The sequence below is a fragment of the Triturus cristatus genome, chromosome 2_2 (assembly GCF_964204655.1).
Source record: "Triturus cristatus chromosome 2_2, aTriCri1.1, whole genome shotgun sequence".
Taxonomy (NCBI): Eukaryota; Metazoa; Chordata; class Amphibia; order Caudata; family Salamandridae; genus Triturus; species Triturus cristatus.
In genome coordinates, this window is record NC_140582.1 from 1,193,938,383 (window position 1) to 1,193,962,328 (window position 23,946).

Here is a 23,946-nt window from a genome sequence, read left to right on the forward strand (position 1 = left end):
TTTGCTGCGCTGTCCAGCACCAATACCTCTGAAATGAAAGTGTTTGCACCAATTTTAAGAGAATCTTTTTTCTGGTCTTAAAAAACTGCCTCTAACTGAATTTAGAGGCAGTTTGGGGGGTTTTGCACCATACAAGAAACTCCTTGTAAATATGGTGAAGTGGGATTAGCGGCAGTTTTTTCACAGGAACACCCACCTTGCATCTAATTTTTGTTTACGCTGGAAAAGTGCCGCTAACTGCAGTTAGCAGCAAATTTTAATAAGGCGATACCCCACAGTCTCCTTGCAAAATTTAATACGGAAACTACTGATCTGGCCAAAAAGTTTCTTTTGAGTTTTCACTGCGGTGCCCAGGATCCTCTCTCATCAAAAAAAAAAAAAAAAAACGAATCCGGGAATGTGGCCTTGTTAATATAGCCAATGGCAATTGTGTGGGATCTAGAATAATTATTAGTTATATCTTGTGATGCCATAAACTCCTTGAAAAAATTAATCAAATGTTGGAATCCCATCGCTGTTCTGGTTTTGAAGACGGTATCATCCATATATATGAGTGTGGGGTAAGCTGTGACCCTACCCGAGGGATATCTTTAGATGCCTCGTACAAAGATGGGCCTAAGTTGTTAATATATAATTTATGCTGCCTTGCCTAACCCCTCTATGTACCTTTATTGGAGATGACGAAGACCCATCCTGGTTACATCTAACTACAGCTGTAAGCTCCTACTTGAGCTCATGGAGGAAATGTGGTGATACAGATCAAGTCAATCGATAAGGACCACAGTTTAGCTTAAGTGACACTCTCAAAGGCCGAAGATAGGTCCATGCCAGCTAAACGTATCTGCCCTCTTTTGCCCACAGTGTATTTGCCAATAAAATAAATCAAGGTTGAGGCATTGATCAAATCTGCCTTTCCCCTGTCTAAACCCATACTTAAGATGGGAGATTACATTATAGACAACCTAGGCAGAATCACTCTGCCCAGGAACTTAATGGTTGAATGTAAGAGAGAGCTCGGCCTGTAGCACTGGGGGTCAGACCTGTCTTCCTTTTCAAACACTGAAATAATTTCAGACCTTTTCCATGAGACAAGAGGACCCTTTTTCCAAGCTGCATTAAACACATATGTTAAGATCTTTACCCATACCAGTGAGTCCTGTTTGAATAAATCTGCAGGGACCCTGTCTGGCCCTGGAGCTCTTGTCTTGGCCATGGTTGCAATAGAGACCATTAACTCTTCCTATGTTAAACAGGAGAAGGGATCCCCCCTTGTATGACCCATATTCAGCGTTAAAGTGACCTTAAACTGACCACCATAAATCCATGAAGCATGCGTGACCCACGCCACCTGGGAAATTGTACCTGCTACGCCTACTCCAGTAAAAAAGGGGCGGTTGATAATGTCCCAAAACATCCCACTATTACTGAGTATGTGGGGATCCAAATGTTGCTCACAGGCTCTCTCTTTAACTTCCCAATTCTAGCTTAGCCTGCCTGTACTCCTTTCTTCTCCTAACTATCTCAGCCCTATCTCTAGGGGTTCTCTTTAGTGTAGCTAATAAATTATGGTGGGCCCTTGAACAGCTGGCATCAAACCATCTCTCCCCTACGTTGACCCTCTTGGTACTGGTATCCCTAAAATTATTAGCAATCTGGAGACTTATTATGCTGAAGGCACTCAGGAGTAGCTCATCATTCATGGTGTCCTTCATACACAACTGGATATTCTGGCCACAAATAGCATATAAAGAATTAATAAAGGCTTCAAGTGGGACTTTGCTCCATTGTTATCTACGTCTCTGATCTTGTGGGGCAATGTCACAATCACTAGGGCTGTTCTCCAAGCAGGCTGTACAGGCTGACATTTTTATTGGACTCAACTGTCCTCCCTCAATCGAGAGATAATCTTAGCGGGTTTTGATCAATAAACACGGACCATAGAACCTTGAAACTATAAACAAACTGAGCTAGATAGGCTGAAATAAAGATATAGTCAATCACTGTGTCTGCGCCTCTGTCTTTAAATGTGGGAAAACGTGCTCCTACTAACTCATCTCTCGTGGACACCTAGTTAAAAACTACAAGGACTTCCTCGAGCATACTTTTACCCCTTGGGTGCTCAAAACGATTTCCCTACTTAGGATCTATGTCATGACCATTCGCTAATTTAAGGCAATGTAAGGGGCACAAATGCAACTTAAAATCACCCAATAAAATGACAGAATAAGGTAGTTTGATAACATTTTTGTAAAAAAGAACTTAGCACCCTCAAATGCTCTATAGGGGTTACCGCACAAACAAATTATAAAAGTTTAATAACAGGATACTCAGTAGGCCCACAAAGTCAAATTGAACAACCAGCATATTCCTATGGCCAGATTCTACCTGAGTAGAGGTACATTGTAACTGCAATGATACTAAGGTGAGCAAACCACCCTTTGCCCTACCCACAGGTGATGGTGATGCAGGTGAGAAGAAGGATATAACCATCCAGGTAGAACAGATTCTCTGGTCCCAAATTTCCTATAATCCCACAATCTGGTAATCTGAGATTGCCTGTGTCCAGGGGCTCAATATACCTTTTGTCAACAGCCCTGGCAAATTTCAGCTACAGATGTTTAAAAGGGATGATTCCCTACCAGCGTCTACAACCGTGGGTGCCACCCTATCATGGACGCTCCTCTCCAAAGCCCTAGGGGTTTCCTAGGTGCAACAAAAAGTCAACCATTACAAACCAGGTCTTCCAAAAAAATGGTAATACTGGTGTCTATACTGCTATCATGCCGGGAACACCCATTTCTAGGGTCACCTCTCCCACTCCCAGGTACAGCTACAGGGGGATAAAAAAAGACTGCACGCTCTTAGAAGCCCTCAGATGACCATATGTCCTTCGCTTTCTGGACAACCAAGATTGAGCACAATACAGTCCCCCTCAAATGATTTATGACCAGGGCCTCACCAACCCAACCGTCTTGCCATGATAATATTATGACAATTATAACCACCCACCCTGCCTTTGTAAGTGGACCAATGTTCGGCTTTGCGAAGAAGATAATGGGTTTAATCCACCCCTCCCACTGTCAGGGGCAGAACATTTGCCAAAACTGCCACCAGTGGGGTAGATTCAGGGGGGAGATGTAACCTTTGGACATGTGTATGGGCCTCTCTTTTGGTGTGAAGGGAACAGGCTACAGAATTATGAGTGCTACGTTGGATGGGAAGAGAGATTATCTGAGTGGGCAACTGTGACTGAATGGCAGTTTTTGAAGATGGTCTGGCACGTGCGGAGGGCACCCCCAAAACAAGATTCATGCCCAAATGCTTCCTTTCTGCTGTTAGTTGCGCGCTATGAGTGCTAGCACGGTGCTGGCCACGACCCTCCACACTCATTGCAGCATCCCAGAGTGTTGCGCTGGCAGGACGCTGTGGAGGGTGAGGCCCCTGCGCTGCGCCGAGCTTGTGTGGCGGGAGCGTTGTAACTTCATGCATAAGGGGGCCCTATTGCATCACCTGCATTGGGAGGTTCCCCAGCGGATTTGGTGATGACTGCTGTACCCAGGCTTGTGCAATCCTGCCTGGTTGAGTCTCCTGCTGGCTGAGTCACATATTCATGGGACATTGACACCGTGGATTGTGCACAGTGTCAATGTACGGGTGAGGGCCCAGGCCTAGTGCCTGTGGGTGGGGCTGCTCTACTCACGGAGCAGGCAGAGGGGTAGTGGTATGCCCACTCAAGTGCGCAATGACCGTTTGGTCGGTCTTCTCAGACCGCCCAAAGGAGTCATTTGCACTTCCCTGTTTGCAATGCAGGCTGTATTACAGCCTGCATGGAGAACATGCCCACCCCTTGAGCCCCTGGCTGAATGCCTTGTCACAGCGCTCAAGAACAATCACAACACTGCGTTGCAGCATTGTGATTGGCTTAGGGGAGGGAGCCTGGTTGCCTGCTTCCTGTTCCTGGAAACAGACTCAGGAGAGCAGGAGCACAGAAGACGCGTGACATGGCCTCAAGGTAAGAGTTAAAAATATATACATTTACAACCCCCGCCCTCCGTGTCCCCTCACCCTCCAGTGTCCTTTCCTATATTTCCCACCTCCCAGCTGTCCAGTCCCCCCTGCAGCACTACCTAATGTCCGCCGCTGTACGGCCTTGCGCAGTGGGCTTACCACTAATGTGCCAAAGGCAAGCCCGTACCAGTCCGTCCTCCCCTGGACTGCACCCAACACCAAGGTCACGTCCTCTTGGACACTCAACTACAATGCCAGCCCACTCCTCATCATCAATCCTGGACGCCACACCACCTGCCATCTAGCATCACTGTAGTATTCCCTTGCACCCTGCGCCTGCCGAAACTGCAAACGCATCTTCTGCCACATCAGCAAACCAGAGCCTCCTGCCGCCCAGCCAACCAACAGCGCAGCCGACTAGCTCAACTGCATGCTCCTCAATGTGGGTTCCTCCACAAACACGCAACAGAAATCTGGGATCTGCTCTACTCCATCTCGTCACACATAGCCTTATTCACGGAAACCTGGACCAATCTCCTCTCCAGACTGGACATCACCATCACCTTCCACGGAGGCTACAAATTCACCCGCACGGACCACCCCTAGCGCCCAGGAGGAGGCATTGCCATTGTCTAAAAAAAGCACACTCCGACTGACCATGCACTCTAATGATCCGACGGTTACCGTGAAACACCTCCACTTCCAGATCTGGACCAACCCCAACCCCACCCTCCACGGCACCCTCGTCTACAGGCCCCTGGCCCATGAACCTCCATTCACCGATGTCATTGTAGACCTCAATGCACCCCAGGTTCTCCCATCCACTGACTACATCCTACTCGGAGACCTCAAATTTCACCTGGACAACCCCAGGGACCAGAACATCACCACCCTCCTGATGGACCTCACCAACTTCCGACTCAAACAGCTAGTCACGCACCAACCCACATAGCCTGACACACGTTTGACCCGGTCTTCTTCACCAGCAGGAACTTCAACTACATCCAAACCACCCAACTTTCCTGAACTGACCATCATAGTATACATCACGCCTTTATTACGCTCACCATACACCACCGCCATCATCGCACCCCAAGCCACAGCTGGATCAAGGACATCAAAGTACTTTTCTGCAACTCGCTCAGCACCACCATTCCGCCAACGCTTACAAACACCGCAGCATGCAAACTCCACCGATATAGCTTCAACTGCACCAACACCCTGCACCAACTCCTCTGTGTCAGTGGGCCGAGCATCTGGGGTTCGCTGGAGGACGGGGAAGGTGACAGCAGACACCCCTGATGCCAAACTAGACTCTGTACAAAGTGACTCATCTAGGCATATGCGTGACCTTGTGAACTCCTATGCCACATGATACCTGCGCCAGGTAGGATGTATGCAGGGTGGGCGTTCCCATGCAACAAAGCCTCGTTGGAGTGGACAAGTGAAATATATTAGATTTCACTGACAATTTTAAGACACCACTGCGTCATGGCGGGCTTAAGGGTGACGCTGTGCCAAATGGATAGGGCTGCCCCATGCTTTGCTGGAGTTGCTTCATGCTTGTGACAAAATTGCAGCAATGCGTGACTTTAGCACCGAGAGATACAACAGGAATGGTGACATATCTGTAAATCATTGCTACATGGAGCACCATACGGTAAATATTGCGCATCAGTGGTGTCGCAATGAGGGGGTAGTGAAAAGTGTGCCAACGCTGTTTTATTGCAGGGATGGCACACTTTTCATGAATGAGGCCCCGGACTGCGCCCTATCTTATTGTGGGGCGCATTCCTGAGCTTTTGTTTTGGCGCAGAGCAGCGCAGCAATAATCTTTGCTGCGCTGTCCAGCACCAATACCTCTGAAATGAAAGTGTTTGCACCAATTTTAAGACCATCTTTTTTCTGGTCTTAAAAAACTGCCTCTAACTGAACTTAGAGGCAGTTTTGGGGGTTTTGCACCATACAAGGAACTCCTTGTAAATATGGTGAAGTGGGATTAGCGGCAGTTTTTTCACAGGAACCCCCACCTTGCATCTCATTTTTGTTTATGCTGGGAAAGTGCCGCTAAATGTAGTTAGCGGCAAATTTTAATAAGGCGATACCCCACAGTCTCCTTGCAAAATTTAATACGGAAACTACTGATCTGGCCAAAAAGTTTCTATTGAGTTTTCACTGCGGTGCCCAGGATCCCCTCTCATCAAAAAAAAAAAAAAAAACGAATCCGGGAATGTGGCCTTGTTAATATAGCCAATGGCAATTGTGTGGGATCTAGAATAATTATTAGTTATATCTTGTGATGCCATAAACTCCTTGAAAGAATTAATCAAATGTTGGAATCCCACCGCTGTTCTGGTTTTGAAGACGGTATCATCCATGTTTATGAGAGTGTGGATAAGCTGTGACCCTACCCGAGGGATATCTTTAGATGCCTCGTACAAAGATGGGCCTAAGTTGTTAATATATAATTTATGCTGCCTTGCCTAACCCCTCTATGTACCTTTATTGGAGATGACGAAGACCCATCCTGGTTACATCTAACTACAGCTGTAAGCTCCTACTTGAGCTCATGGAGGAAATGTGGTGATACAGATCAAGTCAATCGATAAGGACCACAGTTTAGCTTAAGTGACACTCTCAAAGGCCGAAGATAGGTCCATGCCAGCTAAACGTATCTGCCCTCTTTTGCCCACAGTTTATTTGCCAATAAAATAAATGAAGGTTGAGGCATTGTTTAAGTCTGCCTTTCCCCTGTCTACACCCATACTGAAGACAGGAGATTACATTATAGACAACCTAGGCAGAATCACTCTGCCCAGGAACTTAATGGTTGAATGTAAGAGGGAGTTCGGCCTGTAGCACTGGGGGTCAGACCTGTCTTTCTTTTCAAACACTGAAATAATTTCAGACCTTTCCCTTGAAACAAGAGGACCCTTTTTCCAAGCTGCATTAAACACATATGTTAAGATCTTTACCCGTACCAGTGAGTCCTGTTCGAATAAATCTGTAGGGACCCTGTCCGGCCCTTGAGCCTTTGTCTTGACAATGGTTGCAATAGTGACCATTAACTCTTCCTATGTAAAACAGGAGAAGGGAACCCCCCCCTTTGCATGACCCATATGAAGCGTTAAAGAGACCTTTAACTGACCACCATAAATCCATGAAGCATGCGTGACCCACGCCACCTGGGAAATTGTACCTGCTACTCCAGTAAAAAAGGGGCGGTTGATAATTTCCCAAAACATCCCACTATTACTGTGTGTGGGGATCCAAATGTTGCTCACAGGCTCTCTCTTCCCAATTCTAGCTTAGCCTGCCTGTACTCCTTTCTTCTCCTAACTATCTCAGCCCTATCTCTAGGGGTTCTCTTTAGTGTAGCTAATAAATTATGGTGGGCCCTTAAACAGCGGGCATCAAACCATCTCTCCCCTACGTTGACCCTCTTGGTGCTAGTGTCCCTAAAATTATTAGCAATCTGGAGACTAATTATGCTGAAGGCACTCAGGAGTAGCTCATCATTCATGGTGTCCTTCATACACAACTGGATATTCTGGCCACAAATAGCATATAAAGAATTAATAAAGGCTTCAAATGGGACTTTGCTCCATTGTTATTTACGTCTCTGATCTTGTGGGGCAATGTCACAATCACTAGGGCTGTTCTCCAAGCAGGCTGTACAGGCTGACATTTTTATTGGACTCAACTGTCCTCCCTCAATCGAGAGGTAATCTTAGCGGGTTTTGATCAATAAACACGGACCATAGAACCTTGAAACTATAAACAAACTGAGCTAGATAGGCTGAAATAAAGATATAGTCAATACCTGTGTCTGCACCTCTGTCTTTAAATGTGGGAAAACGTGCTCCTACTAACTCATCTCTCGTGGATACCAAGTTAAAAACTACAAGTACTTCCTCGAGCATACTTTTACCCCTTGGGTGCTCAAAATGATCGCCCCACTTAGGATCTATGTCATTACCATTCGCTAATCTAAGGCAATATGAGGGGCACAAATGCAACTTAAAATCCCCCAATAAAATGACTGAATAAGGTAGTTTGATAAAATGTTTGTAAAAAAGAACTTAGCACCCACAAATGCTCTATTGGGGTTACCCGCACAAAAAAATTATAAAAGTTTAATAACAGGATACTCAGTAGGCCCACAAAGTCAAATTGAACAGCCAGTAGATTGCTATGGCCAGATTCTACCTGAGTAGAGGTACATTGTAACTGCAATGATACTAAGGTGAGCAAACCACCCTTTGCCCTACCCACAAGTGATGGTGTTGCAGGTGAGAAGAAAGAGATATAACCATCCAGGTAGAACAGATTTTCTGGTCCCAAATTTCCTATAATCCCACAATCTGGTAATCTGAGATTGTCTGTGTCCAGGGCTCAATATACCTATTGTCAACACCCTGGCAAATTTCAGCTACAGATGTTTAAAAGGGATGAGTCCCTACCTGCGTCTACAACCGTGGGTGCCACCCTATCATGGACGCTCCTCTCCAAAGGCGCTAAAGGTCTCCTAGGTGGAACAATAAATCAACCATTACAAACCAGGTCTTCCAAAATGTTTTACTACTGATGTCTATACTGCTATCATGCCGGGAACACCCATTTCTAGGGTCACCTCTCCCACTGCCAGGTACAGTTACAGGGGGGATAAAAAAAAGCCTGCACGCTCTTAGAAGCCCTCAGGTGGACCATATGTCCTTCGCTATCTGGACGACCAAGATTTAGCACAATACAGTCCCCCTCAAATGATTTATGACCAGGGCCTTACCAACCCACCCGTCTAGCCATGATAATATTATGACAATTATAACCACCCACCCTGCCTTTGTAAGTGGACCAATGTTCGGCTTTGCGAAGAAGATCATGGGTTTAATCCAACCCTCCCACTGTCAGGGGCAAAACATTTGCCAAAACTGCCACCAGTGGGGTAGATTCAGGGGGAAATGTAACAGGTGTATGGGCCTCTCTTTGGGTGTGAAGGGAAAAGGCTACAGAATTATGAGTGCTACGTTGGATGGGAAGAGAGATTATCTGAGTGGGTAACTGTGGCTGAATGGCAGTTTTTGAAGATGGTCCTGGCACTTGCGGAGGGCACCCCCAAAAGAAGATTCATGCCCAAATGCTTCCTTTCTGCTGTTAGCGGCGCGCTATGAGTGCTAGCACGATGCTGGCCCCGCCCCTCCACACTCATTGCAGCATCTCCGAGTGCTGTGCCTTCTGTCTCTGGCAGTCCCTTGGAGCAGGGCTGCTGAAGATCAAAGTAATTTTATCCCTCAAGCTCACAGCCCCTACTCAAAGTCTTAGAGTCAGGAGTCATCCCCACCCGCACCATAAATCCAGGCAGAAGTGATGAGGTATTCACAGTATCCTCCTCAGTACACTTTCTGAACCTGAGGAAAATCAGAAGGAGCCAGAACCTGCTGCCTGAGACCTGAGAAGAGCCCTGAAGGACTTCACATGCTCTTTCTCTTGTACACGGGACTACTTCCTTGTGGGAATCTGCAGGGCTCTTCCATTAGTCCCAAGCTATTTAATTTATATGTTGCCCCCTTGGCCAAGCTGGTACGGTCCTTTGGTTTTCATGTGTTGTCCTATGTGGATGACACCCAAGTCATCATTTCAATAGCAGTTGACATGCTGCTGGTTGCAGAAAGGTTCAAATGCTATATGTCTCAAAAAAAGAATCTGGATGCAAGAGAACTGGTTAAAACTGAATGCTGACTGAATGTAGATTTTGATCTTTGGGAAACAGACTTCTGCATGGTCAGAGCTTCTGTGACTAGAGACATGTGGCCCCCTACCTCTTCAGATTGTCTTGGCAAAAAATCTAGGGGTGATTTTTGACAATACCCTCTTATTCATTACCCAGATTAAGAGGACCGCGAGTTCCTTCTTCTGTATCATCAGCATCTTAAAAAACATGTTTCCCAGTCATACCAGTTGGACTAAGAGTGGCAGTGGTTATTGTGTTTTTCACATCATGCCATGACTACTGCAATGCTCTGTATTTAAACATCAACAAGTCCACACTGAATAGACTCCAAGTCATTCAGTATGTGGCAGCCCAACTGGTTTTGAATGTACCCAAATATGTATCCGTTCCCTGTACTGGCTGCCAGTTAGGAAACCAGTGACTTTTAAAGCCCTTTCTTTGGTTCACACATCTCTCATTCTCTTGGGACTGCTGCCCATGAGAACTGCTTTTCATTGGTACATCCCTAGGAGATAACAGAGGTATTCTTCACTTAGAATGTTGACTGTACCTAGATTTCAGATAACTAGGTGGGGCGATTACTCTTTCCCGGTTGCAGCTGCTAAGCTATGGAATACGCTGCCACCCACATTGCAAGCATAACCTCTCATGTTGCCTTTCATAAGCAATTGAAAACATGGCTTTTACCATCCCGTGATTGTAGTGTTTCTGGTCCCTTTTCCGATAAGTCTGGTGCTGGACCTTTGCTAGCGCTTTGACACTTTTTGGTACAATGCACTGTATAAATACTAAAAGAAATACAAAAATACCAAAAAAAAATACAAGATAAAAGATCTGACTAGGTGAATCCTGGTGTCTGTAGTAAACCTGCGCTCCACCGTGTTCCGCCTCCAATCACTCCTAGTCCCCGGTCAACCATAGCTAATTGACTGTGACTGGTGCTTTATCCCTTTTCTGTACTATTGTAATTTAAAACTTAGAAATTCATATCTCTGATTCCCTTTATTGGATTTTTGTCATGTTGAGGGCATTATTTATTAAAATTGACTACATTTTTCTAAATTAGTTTAGGGTTTGTCTTGTATTGTGTTTTGACTTTGTTACTGTTTTGGTACTGCAGAGATACTTTGCACATTACCTCTAAGTCAAGCCTGTCTGCTTTGTGCCATAGCTTCCAGAGGATGGAGCCCTGGTTAATTTAGTGACTTTTGTTATTCACCCTAGCACGGATTGTGGTTATTGCTGAAGGTGGTTCATCATCCCCCTTAACTAATACCCCGGTTACAAGTATAAAATATACTGGTAAGTGAGGCGAGGCAGATGGACTAGTTAATACAGTGATACTGATAGGTGATTTTTCTGATTACAGGCCTAATGTCATAAGGTATGTTGGGGTTATGCAGGACTCAATATATAAATACAAAAATACATTCACTGTTGTCAGTTATTAGTAACTTAGGTATAAGCCAGGAGGAAATTAAGGAGTTGTTGATTGCCATGTTAGTTCTTACATACATTTTAAAATTGTGCATAATAAATAATGAATTTGTGCAATAAATTCTGCGTGAGGCAAGGGCTCTGTAACATCATCTGCAGATTAGCAATCTCTTGACAGGTCTAACTGATTCTTAACACTTCTCACAAGCAGGCATAACACATTGAGAGAAATGAGATACACCTGCCAGTTTTAATTTTCCCAAAAAAGGGGAATCTGCCTTTTGGTCTAAGGAAATATATCGGAGAATACAACATTGCATTGAGGGTAAATTGTCTTTGTGTTAGTTTCAATAGTTTATTATTTGTGGGACTAGGACACCTTAGGGTTTACATTTAATTGATACCCTCATGGTCAAAGACACAATACCACTTTCAACCCTCTTTGAAAGGTTCAACCTACACTCTCTTAGAATGTTAACAGGAAAAGTGATGTGTTTAAAAAAGACACTGGTAGCATATGGCAAAAAATAATTACCCTCATTTCTACCCTTAAAATAATCTCATCAGCAGAGCAACCTTTATAGGTAGGTAGGCTTTTTCAACAGTTCTACTTGCTGGCTTTACCAGAGGATCAAGGCTCTTGAAAACACAATCCTGTTTCAAATATGCATTACTTGGTAAGGCTAAAGAGACAGATCATTAATGACCTAAGATTCACAACAGCTGTGCACAATATCACTTTTAAACGAGTATGCATTGCCCATGATGTCGCCCACATTTCTAGACACTGTTGGTTCTTTTCTGCCATATTGATGGATTGTAAACCACAATTATTTTTATTTGAAATATTTGAGGAGTAAAGAAACATGATAGACAATTACAATAATGGGAGATCTAAAATATGCATCTATAAATATATTAACCAGTGGCGGTTGCCACTGAGCAGTTATAGTTAAGTCAGCGGGTCTATATGAAATGCCTTTTTTATTTTGCTAATACATTTGCTCAACAAAAATTTCCCAAAAGTTTCTCTTTTTTTGGCTAGTTTGTGCATGGAAAGTTTTGGAGTGATCCCTTAAGCAGGGGCTGAGAAAAAAAGGGAGGTTTCAAAACAAAAAATCCCCATGCATTTTCAATAGAATTTCTTAAGAACTCTACAGCAAAACCACCTGAAAAGAATTACATAAATTTGGCAGGAAGTTAGATTTTGATCTAGAAAGCGTGCTTTTTGTGATTTGGTGTAAATCCTTTCAGTAGTTTTTGAGATATTAAGCTCCAAAAACATTTGTATAACTGGGCAGTTTGGTTCAAGGGACTCTTGTGATGGTCCCTTGAACTCAATTAAAAAAATAGAGCCTTCTGATTGGTCTAGGGGGCTTTTCACTCGCATGGGAGAAAGGCTCTGATTGCCTGACAGCAACATGAAACAAAATGTTGCTGGCAGCCATTACAGGACTCGGGCAGTTAATCCCTTGTCCAGCAACCTTTTAAACAAAGCATATAAGTGGGCAGGGTAGGGTTACCCTACCCTCAAAGAACCCGTTTTTCTCTACCATGGTTCTAGACTCCCACGGAATTGTGAAACAAAAAAAGAAAATGGTTGGGGAATCGTGGTGGGCACTCTCCCAGCCCATTTGGGCCCCAGGGACCCCATCCTCTGAGTGCAATTTTTCTTTAAAAAGATGTCATTTTGCAGACCCCCTCCTCAAGCCTTTGAAGACCCCGGGGGACCGCATTCCCCCAGACCTTGCTGCCTACTTTATCAATTAAGGGAAGGGGGTATGCAGCCCTCCTCCCAAAGCCTTTAAAGACCCCAACCCCACTGGGTTGAAGCTGCGGTGTCCCCTTCCCTGAGCTTCTTAAGGCCCCGGGATCCACATCCCTGAGGTAGGCTCACAGACTGTGTCCCACGGAGCCCACACCTTGGACACAGTAGTTTCCCCTGCCCACATGAATGCTTGCAGGGAAACATATGTTTGCTCCCCATGCTCCCTCCTGGTGACAGCATGCTTAAATGTACCACCGGGTGAGAGGAAAAATGTCTTCCCTGTCTGCAGGAGCATGGAAAGGGATGGCATATCTGCTCTCACTCGGCAGGAGCTTTAAAAATGCTCACACCCGGTGGAAGCAGACTTGTGTTTCTGCCCACGCTCCTGCTGGCAGGGTAACACAGATTGCTCCAGCTCCCCAGGAGCAAGCATACAAAGGCTGTTCCAACCTAATGTGAGCAATTCTGGCTCCCCCAAAATGCAGGAAGACAGCTGGGGCACGGGGGTCTTGGGGTTCCCCCACATGCCCCAAACGTATTGCTTACTGGGTGCCCGAGGTAGGAACCAATGGTACTACTCAGAAAGTCCTAAGGAATGAAGTCCCCTATTGAGGCTTGGAGAGGGGTGAAATGTCGCATCCTTCCCCTTTAATATGGCATTCTGCCGGACAATGGTGTGCCTAGGGCCGATTTAGGCATGGGGAGGAGGGCTGAGTGCTCCTCCCTATTTTTGGCATTTGGCCACGGGGAGCAAGCGAGTCCCTGTGACTTCTTAACCCCTTGAGTGCCCACCCCTTTCCCCGCCCTGTGCCGGCCGTTGCATTAGCGGGCGGGGTCTATGACGAGCTGGACTCGTCATGGGCACAGCGCCACCGCGGCCCATGACGAGTCCAGCTCGTCATGGGCATTCAAGGGGTTAAGGCTCGGGGAGGGTGGCCACACCCGCTCCCCTTTTAAATTGGATTTGGCCCTCAGAGATTGGGTCTCCTGGACCTATTAAGGCTCAGGGAGTGAGCTGCATGCCCCTCACCTTTTTCTGCCATTCAGCCCCAGGAAACTGGGTCCCTGTGGCCTCAGGGAGGGAGGCCATGCACCCTCCTTATAATTAAAGTGTGGCCTCAGGGGATGGGTTCCCCATGTCCTATGTCCCATTTGAGCTTGTGGGGCGGTATACACTTCCCTCACCTATAAATGAACTACGGCCCAGGGAATGGGGCTCAGTTGGGCATGGGGGGCTGCATGCCTCCTGCCCCCTTTAATGTATTTTTTGGCCCTGGCAGATAGGGCCATTGGGGCCAATAGTGGCTTCGGAAAGGGAGCCCTGACCCCACTCATGGTTTTTCAAAAAGAGGCCTGAGGGATAAGATCCTCAGAGCCAATAGTGGCTTGGGGAAGGGGGGTCATGGGCCCCCCACCTCATTAATAAATTAGAATGCCCAGCAGGATAGGGTCCCTGGTGCCTCTAGAGGATCCGGTAAGGGGGCAGTGCTCACCTCTTTCTCCTTTTAAATAAAAAATGCCTGAGGGGATTGGGTTTCCGAGGCCAGTAGTGACTTGTTTAGGGGGTTACGTGACCGTCTCCCCTGATGGGGGATAAATCTGTATGTATAGTAACAAAATATTACTTAATGTAAAAAAGAAATGAAATTACCTGAAAACACAAAAGGTTAAAGTGACATTATAGTTAGTAATTGTAATTATATCTGACTTCACATTGAAAAAAACATATACATTCACTGAAAAAATCAAAGGTTAAAGTGATATAATAGTTAGGAGAAAATGTCTGTGAAAATGTGATGGTTTAAACTCACAAAACCAGACAAACTCACCAGTTATATTTAGCAGGGCTGACTGTAACTTGGGCTCTTGCCATGCACTGCTGATATATAATGTCACTCATGACATGTTCTATTACATAATGTATGGCATCACTGATGACACCTCAAATGACATCATTGATGACATCACTGATGATATCATTCAAGCTACGTTTGTACTCAATACTCTAGGAGTGTGGCATTAGAGTTATCAAAATCAGTTCAAAAGAGCTCAGAATAATGTAAAGCATAATTAATGTAATCACACATACTACCCCCTTAGGTGAAGCAGGCTTGTGTTACGTGCAATATTGATGCTATACCATGCACTTCCTGGGTAGCCGAGTTCATATTAACAATCTGTTAGGTCTGTGCTTCCAATGGAACAGTGTGCTCAACGTTATCCTGTCAACAACATCACTTTATTCATGTTGCTCAAGCACAGCCATTTTTCCCGTTGGGCTCTCTCTTGAAGACGAGAGGCCTGGGCAATCATATATTAACAGAGTATGACTTCTATCACCAATGCTCTGCTTTTGAAGGTAGATTTTTCCAAAATAGAACTGTATGACGTTCTACCGACAGGGCGTTTTCCTCTTTAGTCGGCCTTCCATGCGAAGCAAGGTTTTTATGAGGCATTGTTTCATTAGAAAGTAAGTACTTGCTCTAGTTAGAGCAGACTTCCGGGCATAACGGTCAATGAAGAAAATCTATTTATTTATTAATGTATTTAAAATAACTGCTACATTTTACATTTATTCATAGTTGTGATCATTCTTGGTTCTGCAGTCTGCCATACAAAGTGTGTTAGTTCATATTTTAGTGTTTGTAATAATCTATTACATATCTGTCAGCTATGTCTAGAGAAAGCCCCTCATATGATAAAGATGACAAGGCTCAAATATTGAAGGACTACCAAAATACCTTCATCAAGGATTCAATCCAATAAACTGTGGCTGAGTCAATGTCTGATATTTAAAATAATGTAGAGCCTATGGAATAGCTAAGATTGAAAGCATGTGGCACAGAAACGTGTTATTGCGATGGATCAACACAGTATATACATTTTTCAGTAGAAGCCTGGTATATCTGAATCGACAACACATAGATATTTTTCATCTGGTATTCTAGATTCTGGTCCTCCCAAATGAGAGTTTTCCAATGTGGCTAATAAATCAGACCTCCCCACCCAAATAATACATTTGCATGATACAGATGATGATATGGATCAGTATGATACAAATGCTAATGATAATAAGGGTGATTTGGGCCTAGATGAGGGTATATGGTTTGGGCCTTTGGAGAAGAGGCATACTTTTTCTCTTAATGAGGGTAGAGAGTCCTCATATAGGACAAATCATATGATTTTGGATGCTATGGGTGAACCTATGCTCGATCCTTCATTGATTCATCATCCTAATTAGACGAGAATGAGTGCCATCAGATTACTTGACACAATATAATCTGCCAGATTGAGGTAAACTCTTGATAAATTAACTCATACCATGCTTCATTCACAGAGTCCTCACCCTTCTTTATCAAACAACATTACTGCAACTCCTGCTATTTGTAACTCTTGTTTACCAAATTCAGGAACAACCCAAAATAAGAGGTTGTTCGAGCCTGGTCTAACTGCCAGGACAGACTACTGGATCTAGCAGATTCTCTTGTGAGGATTCTTGATATGGGATGAAGGATAGAGGGTGAAGGGTAGAGGGTGAAGGATAGAGGGTGAAGGACAGAGGGTGCAGAGATTGATCTAACAACAGTAACTAATTGGGTACAAAGAGGAATTTACCTTTTAGGAAATGCAGCAGTGGCCCCAGAAAAGTTTAAAAATCCTATGTTGAAGATTGATCAAAAACTGGGGAGTTTGGCATCAAAAGAAGCAGATCCATGGGCAAACCAATTTTTATTTGGAGATTCCTTCACTAAGGAAATGAGTAAATATGTCTACTGTTTTACCTCCATTGATCAATCTGTTTTTGTTACAAATAAAATGTAAACCTCTGGTTTTAGGCAGAGCAAGAAAATACTAAAGTTGCTTCCAAGAGTGAGCACTCAATACAACGGTTCTTATGGATACCAGTAACACTTTAAGCCACATTTTTTTCTCTCACAGATGCAAAGTGGAGAAGTGTGGCTCAATGATAAGAGCGGCAAACCCTGATGCAGAGGTCTATCCTGGGACCAGGGTTCAATTCCCCGCCTCGGTGGGTCTTGGGCTCAAAAATTCCACGGACCTGATAATTCTCGCCTTGGTGCCTATTCCAATCATGGAGTCCCACTCTGCAACTCTGGGCAATAGCTTGCTTAATCTCCACAACGGCCCCCACAACGCTAAGGATGCCTGGCCTCTACCTTGGGGGTGCCCAGGAGTGGAGGCCTCACAGGGAAAGCCAGGATGGGTTCCACAGCAGTATTCGTACAAGCGCCTTGAGACCCTTGCAGGTGAGAAGTGTGCTATACAAGTATCAATTTTACAATTTACAAAGTCTTCTAAAACTGAGGCTGTGAACAAAGAGAATGTCAATATCAGGTTAACCTTTTTAGTTTTGGTCTACTTCCAGTAGGAGGTTCTTTAGTGTTTTCCTTCCTGCTTGGGAAAGTATTGGAGGATATCCATGGCTTTTGTGAAAAATACAAGGTTATTCCATAGATCTTTCTGAAAAGTCTTTTCACTTGGTTCATCTCGCTCTGCTTCATTGTTTAAGGGATCAAGAACTACTAGTAATTCAAGAATTAGATTTTCTACTGCAGAAGAAAATGACTTTTTGTCTAGAAAAAACAATATGTATTGCTCAGTGTTAAACCTCAAAATAATCCACAGTTTTGTAGTGTATTATTATTCCAGAACGCAGTCTGTTATCCATCTGAGGGATTGTTACTGGTCATATGACCTGCTGCTCTCCTCTCTCACTCTCACCATGCTGTTGCACCCCTTTTTCTCATTACACTTTTGTTATTTCAGCGTCAGACTTTTTGCTCTATGTGCTCCTCTGAATCACACTTTTGCTCGTTTTCTCTTTTCTCACTCCTCCTTTTGCTCTTTTACAACCCTTTTTGTAGTATTGCTTGCTTTTTTTCTCACGCCCTTCTGCTTTTGCAACCATTTGTGCTTTACTTCACTCTCTTTGCTCTTTCTCTCCTTTTTTGCTATTCCTGCTCTTTGGCCTTTTTTGCTATTGTGAGCTTTTGTTCTTTTCCCCCTTTTTTTGCTCCAGCAATTTTTCTCTTTCCTCTCATAGCTCATTCTTTTGCAATTTGTTTTATTTTGCTCTTCTTGTGCTATTGTGCTCTTTTGCTTTTCCCCCCTTTTTCCTGCTCATGCCACCATTTCTGCCTCCTCCCACTCCCCTGCTCCTTACCCGATCCAGCTCCTTCCTGCTGCTTCTTCCCGTCTTCTCTTGCCCCACCCACTATCCAGCACTTCTCCCACCTCGCAGGACCTACTTCATGGTGGCCACAGACAACAGGTGTACCGCTGGTGCTCCTATTGTGCATCAAATGAAAGCCCATCTGTGTCTGTCTGCGCCTGAACCGTGCCCAGTGCTGCAAACCATGGTTTGATGACCACCCGCAGCTACACTACCACAACCCTTCATGTTATCGACTCTGGCTGCCAGGACGACCGCTGTTGTCATGCACACCACAGTAGGACCTTTCATCTGCACCCACTGCCACTACCTCTACTGCAGCACACTCACATTCTCTACCCTCATGCAGACCACACCCAAACCACATCTTTCATGAATGATTCTTAAAACATGTTCACTCTGTAAACACACCACAAAGGTCTAGGACCACATCGACACTCTCACAGCAGAAGTCCTCTTTCTCACCGAAACCTGGATTAACTCAGCTTTGGCACTCAGCATCACTGCAGCCATCCCAATGGTGTACAAGATTGTTAACCAAGACCAACTCCTCAAGCCAGGTGGAGGACTCTCCATCATCCATGAGGACAATATCAAATGCACCACATTCACAGACACAGCACATGTACCTCAAACTACAAGCAGATGAAAGAACCATGATCAAAGAAACCTTTGCATACCAACCTTCAGGACCATGCACCAGCTTCAGCAACCTCCTCAAATACCTCATTGTCCCCCCCATCAACTTCAAGGGCTTTCTACTTCTCAGAGACCTCCATTTCCATCTAGATGACCCCTCAAACCCCAAATCCACATATCTACTCAATAACCTGAACATCCTTAACGACTTCCAGCTGCCTGGAGATTGCTTTGAATCCTCAAAGGCCAGCCCTGTTGTTGAGCCCTACATTTACACCTGCACCCAGGACTACCAGAAGTGACTCCAGGGATAGTTGTCTGGCCTCCTGTTCAGAGCCACAGGGACATAACAGGCCCCCACCACCTTTAACCCGTACATGGACCCAGCCCCCATGAGTCCTGAACCCCCAAGAGGTGTCTCACCAGTCCCGGGCCCTTGGTTGTGAAGCCAAATGTGGCTTGGTGGCCATTTTCCCCAAAAAGGAACTGACAAAATTTGGCCAGCAAGTACTCTGAGAACCAGGAGGAGACCGGGACAAACCTGCTCGCCTATCCACCGGCGGTACCACGCTATTCAAATAACCTGCTGCTGTGTTCATTGTTGCTCCCACTTTACATTCCCCAGTTCATCCATTGCTTCCTCTCACAAATCTCTTTGGTTTTCTAGCTTTTAATTTTTTTCCTTCCCTCCCGCCACATGTTCCTTTGCAGCTCCCTAGTCTCCCACTCCCTGTTAACACCCAACATTGGCTACTTTTAACACCCACTTCTTTGCTGCCCCCACTCCTGCGATTGCTGTCTTTGCAATTGTTTTTAAATATTTTAGAGGGCTCAGCAGCTACAATTTGCCTGTGGGCAAGTTCTTTGTCAAAACAACCTTTTACATATATTTATGTATTTTTGTTTTATTTAATGTTCAAAGATTGGTGTCAGCGTAATCGAATGTTAAATAAAAAATGGCAACCATGGCATCCCAAATGCTAACATGCATGATGATGCAGGTGTGTAATAAAATGTTTCTTTCTACGTGGTCACCCCCATTTTTTGTGGAATGATGCAGGTGGTTTTTAAATGTGGCAGACTTGGACATTACTGTCTAATCCCCAGTGTATGCTGTCTGACCCCTAGAAATGGGGTAAAATGTACTATTTCCCAATTGAATTTAACTTTCCTCAATCTAACTTTCCAGTAAGGCCATATTATATGGTACACAACATACACCCATGGCATTGAAGTTAAATGTAATCTGTGGAATGTAGCATGTATCATGCCCTCAACAAAGCTGATCAGTAAAACATAGACTACACTTTTATGCCTGATATTACCAATGCAGATTTTAAACCTGTAACCAGACTTGACCAAATAATAGTTTGTTACAGGTGGGAAACCTATGTAAATATTAAGTAGGTAATCCATAAGTAGGCCCTGCAGACCACGTGGTTGTGTACCTAGTATTTAAAGGGGAAACATGTATGAGTTTATGCTTTGCATGTTCAGTGACATAACGAAGCTTGAGGGGGCACCCCGCAAAGTACATGGAGGGCCCCCCTCCAGACTTCCTCAGGACCTCTCAGGCCAGGTTACTGTGGGGTTCCCCTTGGAGCTCATTATCCCCCCCCCCCCGCACTTCAGGGGCTGCCGGGGCCTTTCTTATGCAACAGGGCACGTTCCTACAGTGACTAGCTCCTAATGAAAATATCTAAGTTACCTTTTAAATCATAACTTTGGTTTAGAATCCATTTAACCATTGTTTTTAATCTGCATTAAAAACCAAATTCAATGGTGAAATTATATTGTTTTACAAATACACAGGAAATGTAACTTTTAGAAAAATAGAATTTTCCTATCTGATGCTGCAGTAGGCTAATTTGCATTAGTCTGCCTGAGATGTCCTTCCTGCCTGTGGCCTGGACCTTCTGGCACAATGAACTGAATGTGAGGAATGTGACTCAGCTTATCTTAAGAAAGGCAATTGGAAAGATGTAGATGGCCATGGTGAGGCCTGTCTGATCATGGTTAAGTAGTAAAGAGACCTGTAGAAGAGGCACCTGGCTGAATTCCCAGTAAGAAGATGGCTCCGCCAGATTTGGTGTGAGCAAGCAGCAGGGGATTGCTCATTAGCCTAGACATAAGCCTGGGTGGACCAGCATCCTTTTCCAGGGGTAGAAAGGATCTGCTATGTTGGATTGCTATGTGAATGGTGCACTGTGGGTTACAGTAAAACATACTGGATGATTTGATAAAAAAGAAATCTTTGCTCTTGGGACCATTTTACCCATTTGTTAGGGAGTAGCCAGGTAGAAGGGCTGAACCTGCTCCCACTTATACCCAAGACCAAGAAGTGAACTCCAAGAGTCCTATTTGGATACAGGGACACGTAAAACTGCTAGAGCCAGAAAAAGCCAACCTCTTCCCTTCCCTCCCCAACCCACTGTATACTGGTCTCACACCCTTTACCCGATCGACAAGTCCCCACACTCGGAGCTGGTGGGAAATGTATGTGTTAAAATCCAACAGAATTGGGAATGCTGTGTTGGTTTCCGAGCGGAAAAATCAGTCTAACACAGTAATTCCAATTCCTGTTTTCCTTGTAATTGCACAGTACTGGTGTGGATTTACTGTAATGGTAACATTGCTTCTGATTTTATCATCACCTCAGCGCAGCACAACTTATTATCAGGTCCTAAGTGCTGACCCTGAGGTTCCAGGATCCTCAGAAGAGAAACTGCTCCATAAAGAAGAAACTTTGGTACAAGAACATTTTTGACCTCTGGAAGACCAGGTCTAACCAACCAAGGACACCCACCAAAGAGGCAACTTCAGTGGGCAGGACTTTTTTTCCAAATAAAGACTTCAGTTGACCCTTGCAGCTACAGGGTTGAGATTTGCTGCACCATGCCAGGGTCTACTTTCAGATGAAGCTTGACTTACTGAAGGTTTTAGAGCTTCAATAAAGAGATTAATGGCCTGAATTAAAGTTCGGCAGATGGGAAACACTGCCATAATGTGACAGGACTTCAGTGGGTTTGAAATGTCCATTTTCTGGTTTAGAGCTCTTCCTGTCAAAAATAATACCTCAGGGTGGAAAGTATCCAATGCATATACAATTTCAAGAAGACTTCACCACGTACAGCCTTCAAACTTGAAAAGAAAAAAATGAATAGTATCCCCACAGAGAGACAGATCAACAAATTTTCAAGTCAATTTTTTAGAAAACTTCTTCCTTAACTTAAATCCAATTTTAAAATGTGAGATCCAAGAACTAAAGCATTCAGCCGAATGTGCTTCGTCCGAATTCAATTGAACTTCATCAGGGCTTTCTCTTATAATTTGTTTGGCATCAGCCAATAGTATCCATGTTTAGATGGTTATGTGCAACCATTCATAATTCAGTCTAATGTGGCCATTTGCATCCAATCAGGCAAACTCGTATGTTAAATTCCAATAGGCAAGGGTTCCAGTATCCCCAATCCAAAACCAGGCTCAGTATCGGGAATGCACCGTCCCATCCAGCCTTCAAACTTGCCCCACTGGCAGATTTCTATTTGCAGACAAAAGACTAAGGGCCAGATCTATATTGTGATGGATGGCCCATTTCTCCACCAGGGCGATGAAGTAACTTACTCCGCCACCCAAATGTAGATGCTGCCCTGCAGTTTTAGAAATGACCACCAAGCAAGTGGTCATTTCTAAAGAATTGCCTGGAACTGCAGTCACGGTTGTTCCGGTCAATGTTTTTTGCAGTTTGGTGCAGGACTTTATACCAAACTGTTTCATTTTTATATTTTCAAAAAGAAAATCCAGGAGCAGGATTTTCTCTTTGATAATAAAAAAAATAATGCCCTCACCACCAGGGTTTGCCTGGCAGTGATGAACAGTAAAAAAACGGCTGTATGTCTGACCATCCTAATTGGGTGGACAGACATACAGCCAATTCCCCAATGTCCCATATTTTGTTGAGCTGTGGGAGAAGGTTGAATGCAGCAGCGACAGGGTAGTTTCTGCCGTGGCCAAACTATGGCCTGCCCACAACTAAATTGGGTGAGCTGACCACTACATTGGCAGGAAGGGAACACCGTCGCTTTTGCAACAGACTTCCCTCTCCCTCCACATTTAAATCGGTCTCTAGGTCTGAAGGCAATTTTTTTCACTGGGTTCACCCAGTAGGCTTAGGCGGCATCGTGGCCCCATCAACTGGTGTTTAGGACATGATCTACCACAAGCATAGATGTGATGCTAATTCTTGACATTTTCTAGCTTAATTCCTTACCTCCGATTTCTCAGATTGGATTTTGTTCATTTTGGTGTCATTTTTCTATTTAAGTTTACTTGATTATTACTAATTTGTTGTGGGATTAATTTTCACGTTTCCAACATTAGGCTTGTCTGCTCTGTACCATAGCACAGGGGGTTAGCCCAGGTTTAAATTATTGAAAATGTGTGTTAAACCTTACTGGATTTTGGATATTTTACTTAGGAAGGGCTCACGTCCTCTTGAACGAATAACTCATTTTCTTACCGTGCTCGCATATACTTCAAATGCTGGGTTGCAGTAGCATTATGATGCAAAATTAGACATGCAGGAAGACATATGTGAGACGTTTCACTTTTTCTATATCTTTTGTCCTTTTTCCTTTAAACAGCACCAGCAATAAGCCTTAAAGCTAATATGTTTTCATTGGTAGCCAGAAAGCGAGACCTACTGGTATAGCCAATATTTGCTATTAATGGGGTACTTGCTATCTGCATTGGACCTTTTCTGGGGACTTCCATTGGAGGGCTGAAAAGTTTTAGAAGGATGGTAGGACATCTTTAATTCATTTTTGCTGTCACTACTGGTCTATCTCATTCAATGTTTATATTGGATGTGCCACAGCTTGGGTTGGAAATTACCCAAATCAATTTAAAATTACAATTAGAAAATGTGTTTTGTAGTTCCTGCAACCAGAAGAATTTTGATGAGGGAAAAGTGCAGATTATAATGATGAAAATTATATTAATCACTGATTGTAAGACATTTGAGTGCATGATATTGTGAAATGGGAAAAGGGGCACAACTTAGTCCACCTGGCTAAGGTGTCATGCTCAAACTTGGGTTGAAAAAGACAATGTGGTGGAGCAGAAAGGCAGGGTGACTATAGCTTTGCAAAACAATAATTTATTAAGCAG

The 23,946-nt window shown here is 44.3% G+C and overlaps 1 protein-coding gene across 1 annotated transcript in view; it reads right to left on the reverse strand.

Annotated features, from left to right (window-relative positions):
- Nucleotides 1–23,946, reverse strand: part of LOC146863369 (uncharacterized) — a 179,959-nt gene that overhangs the window by 106,939 nt on the left and 49,074 nt on the right. The gene's annotated exons all lie outside the window — the stretch shown is intronic.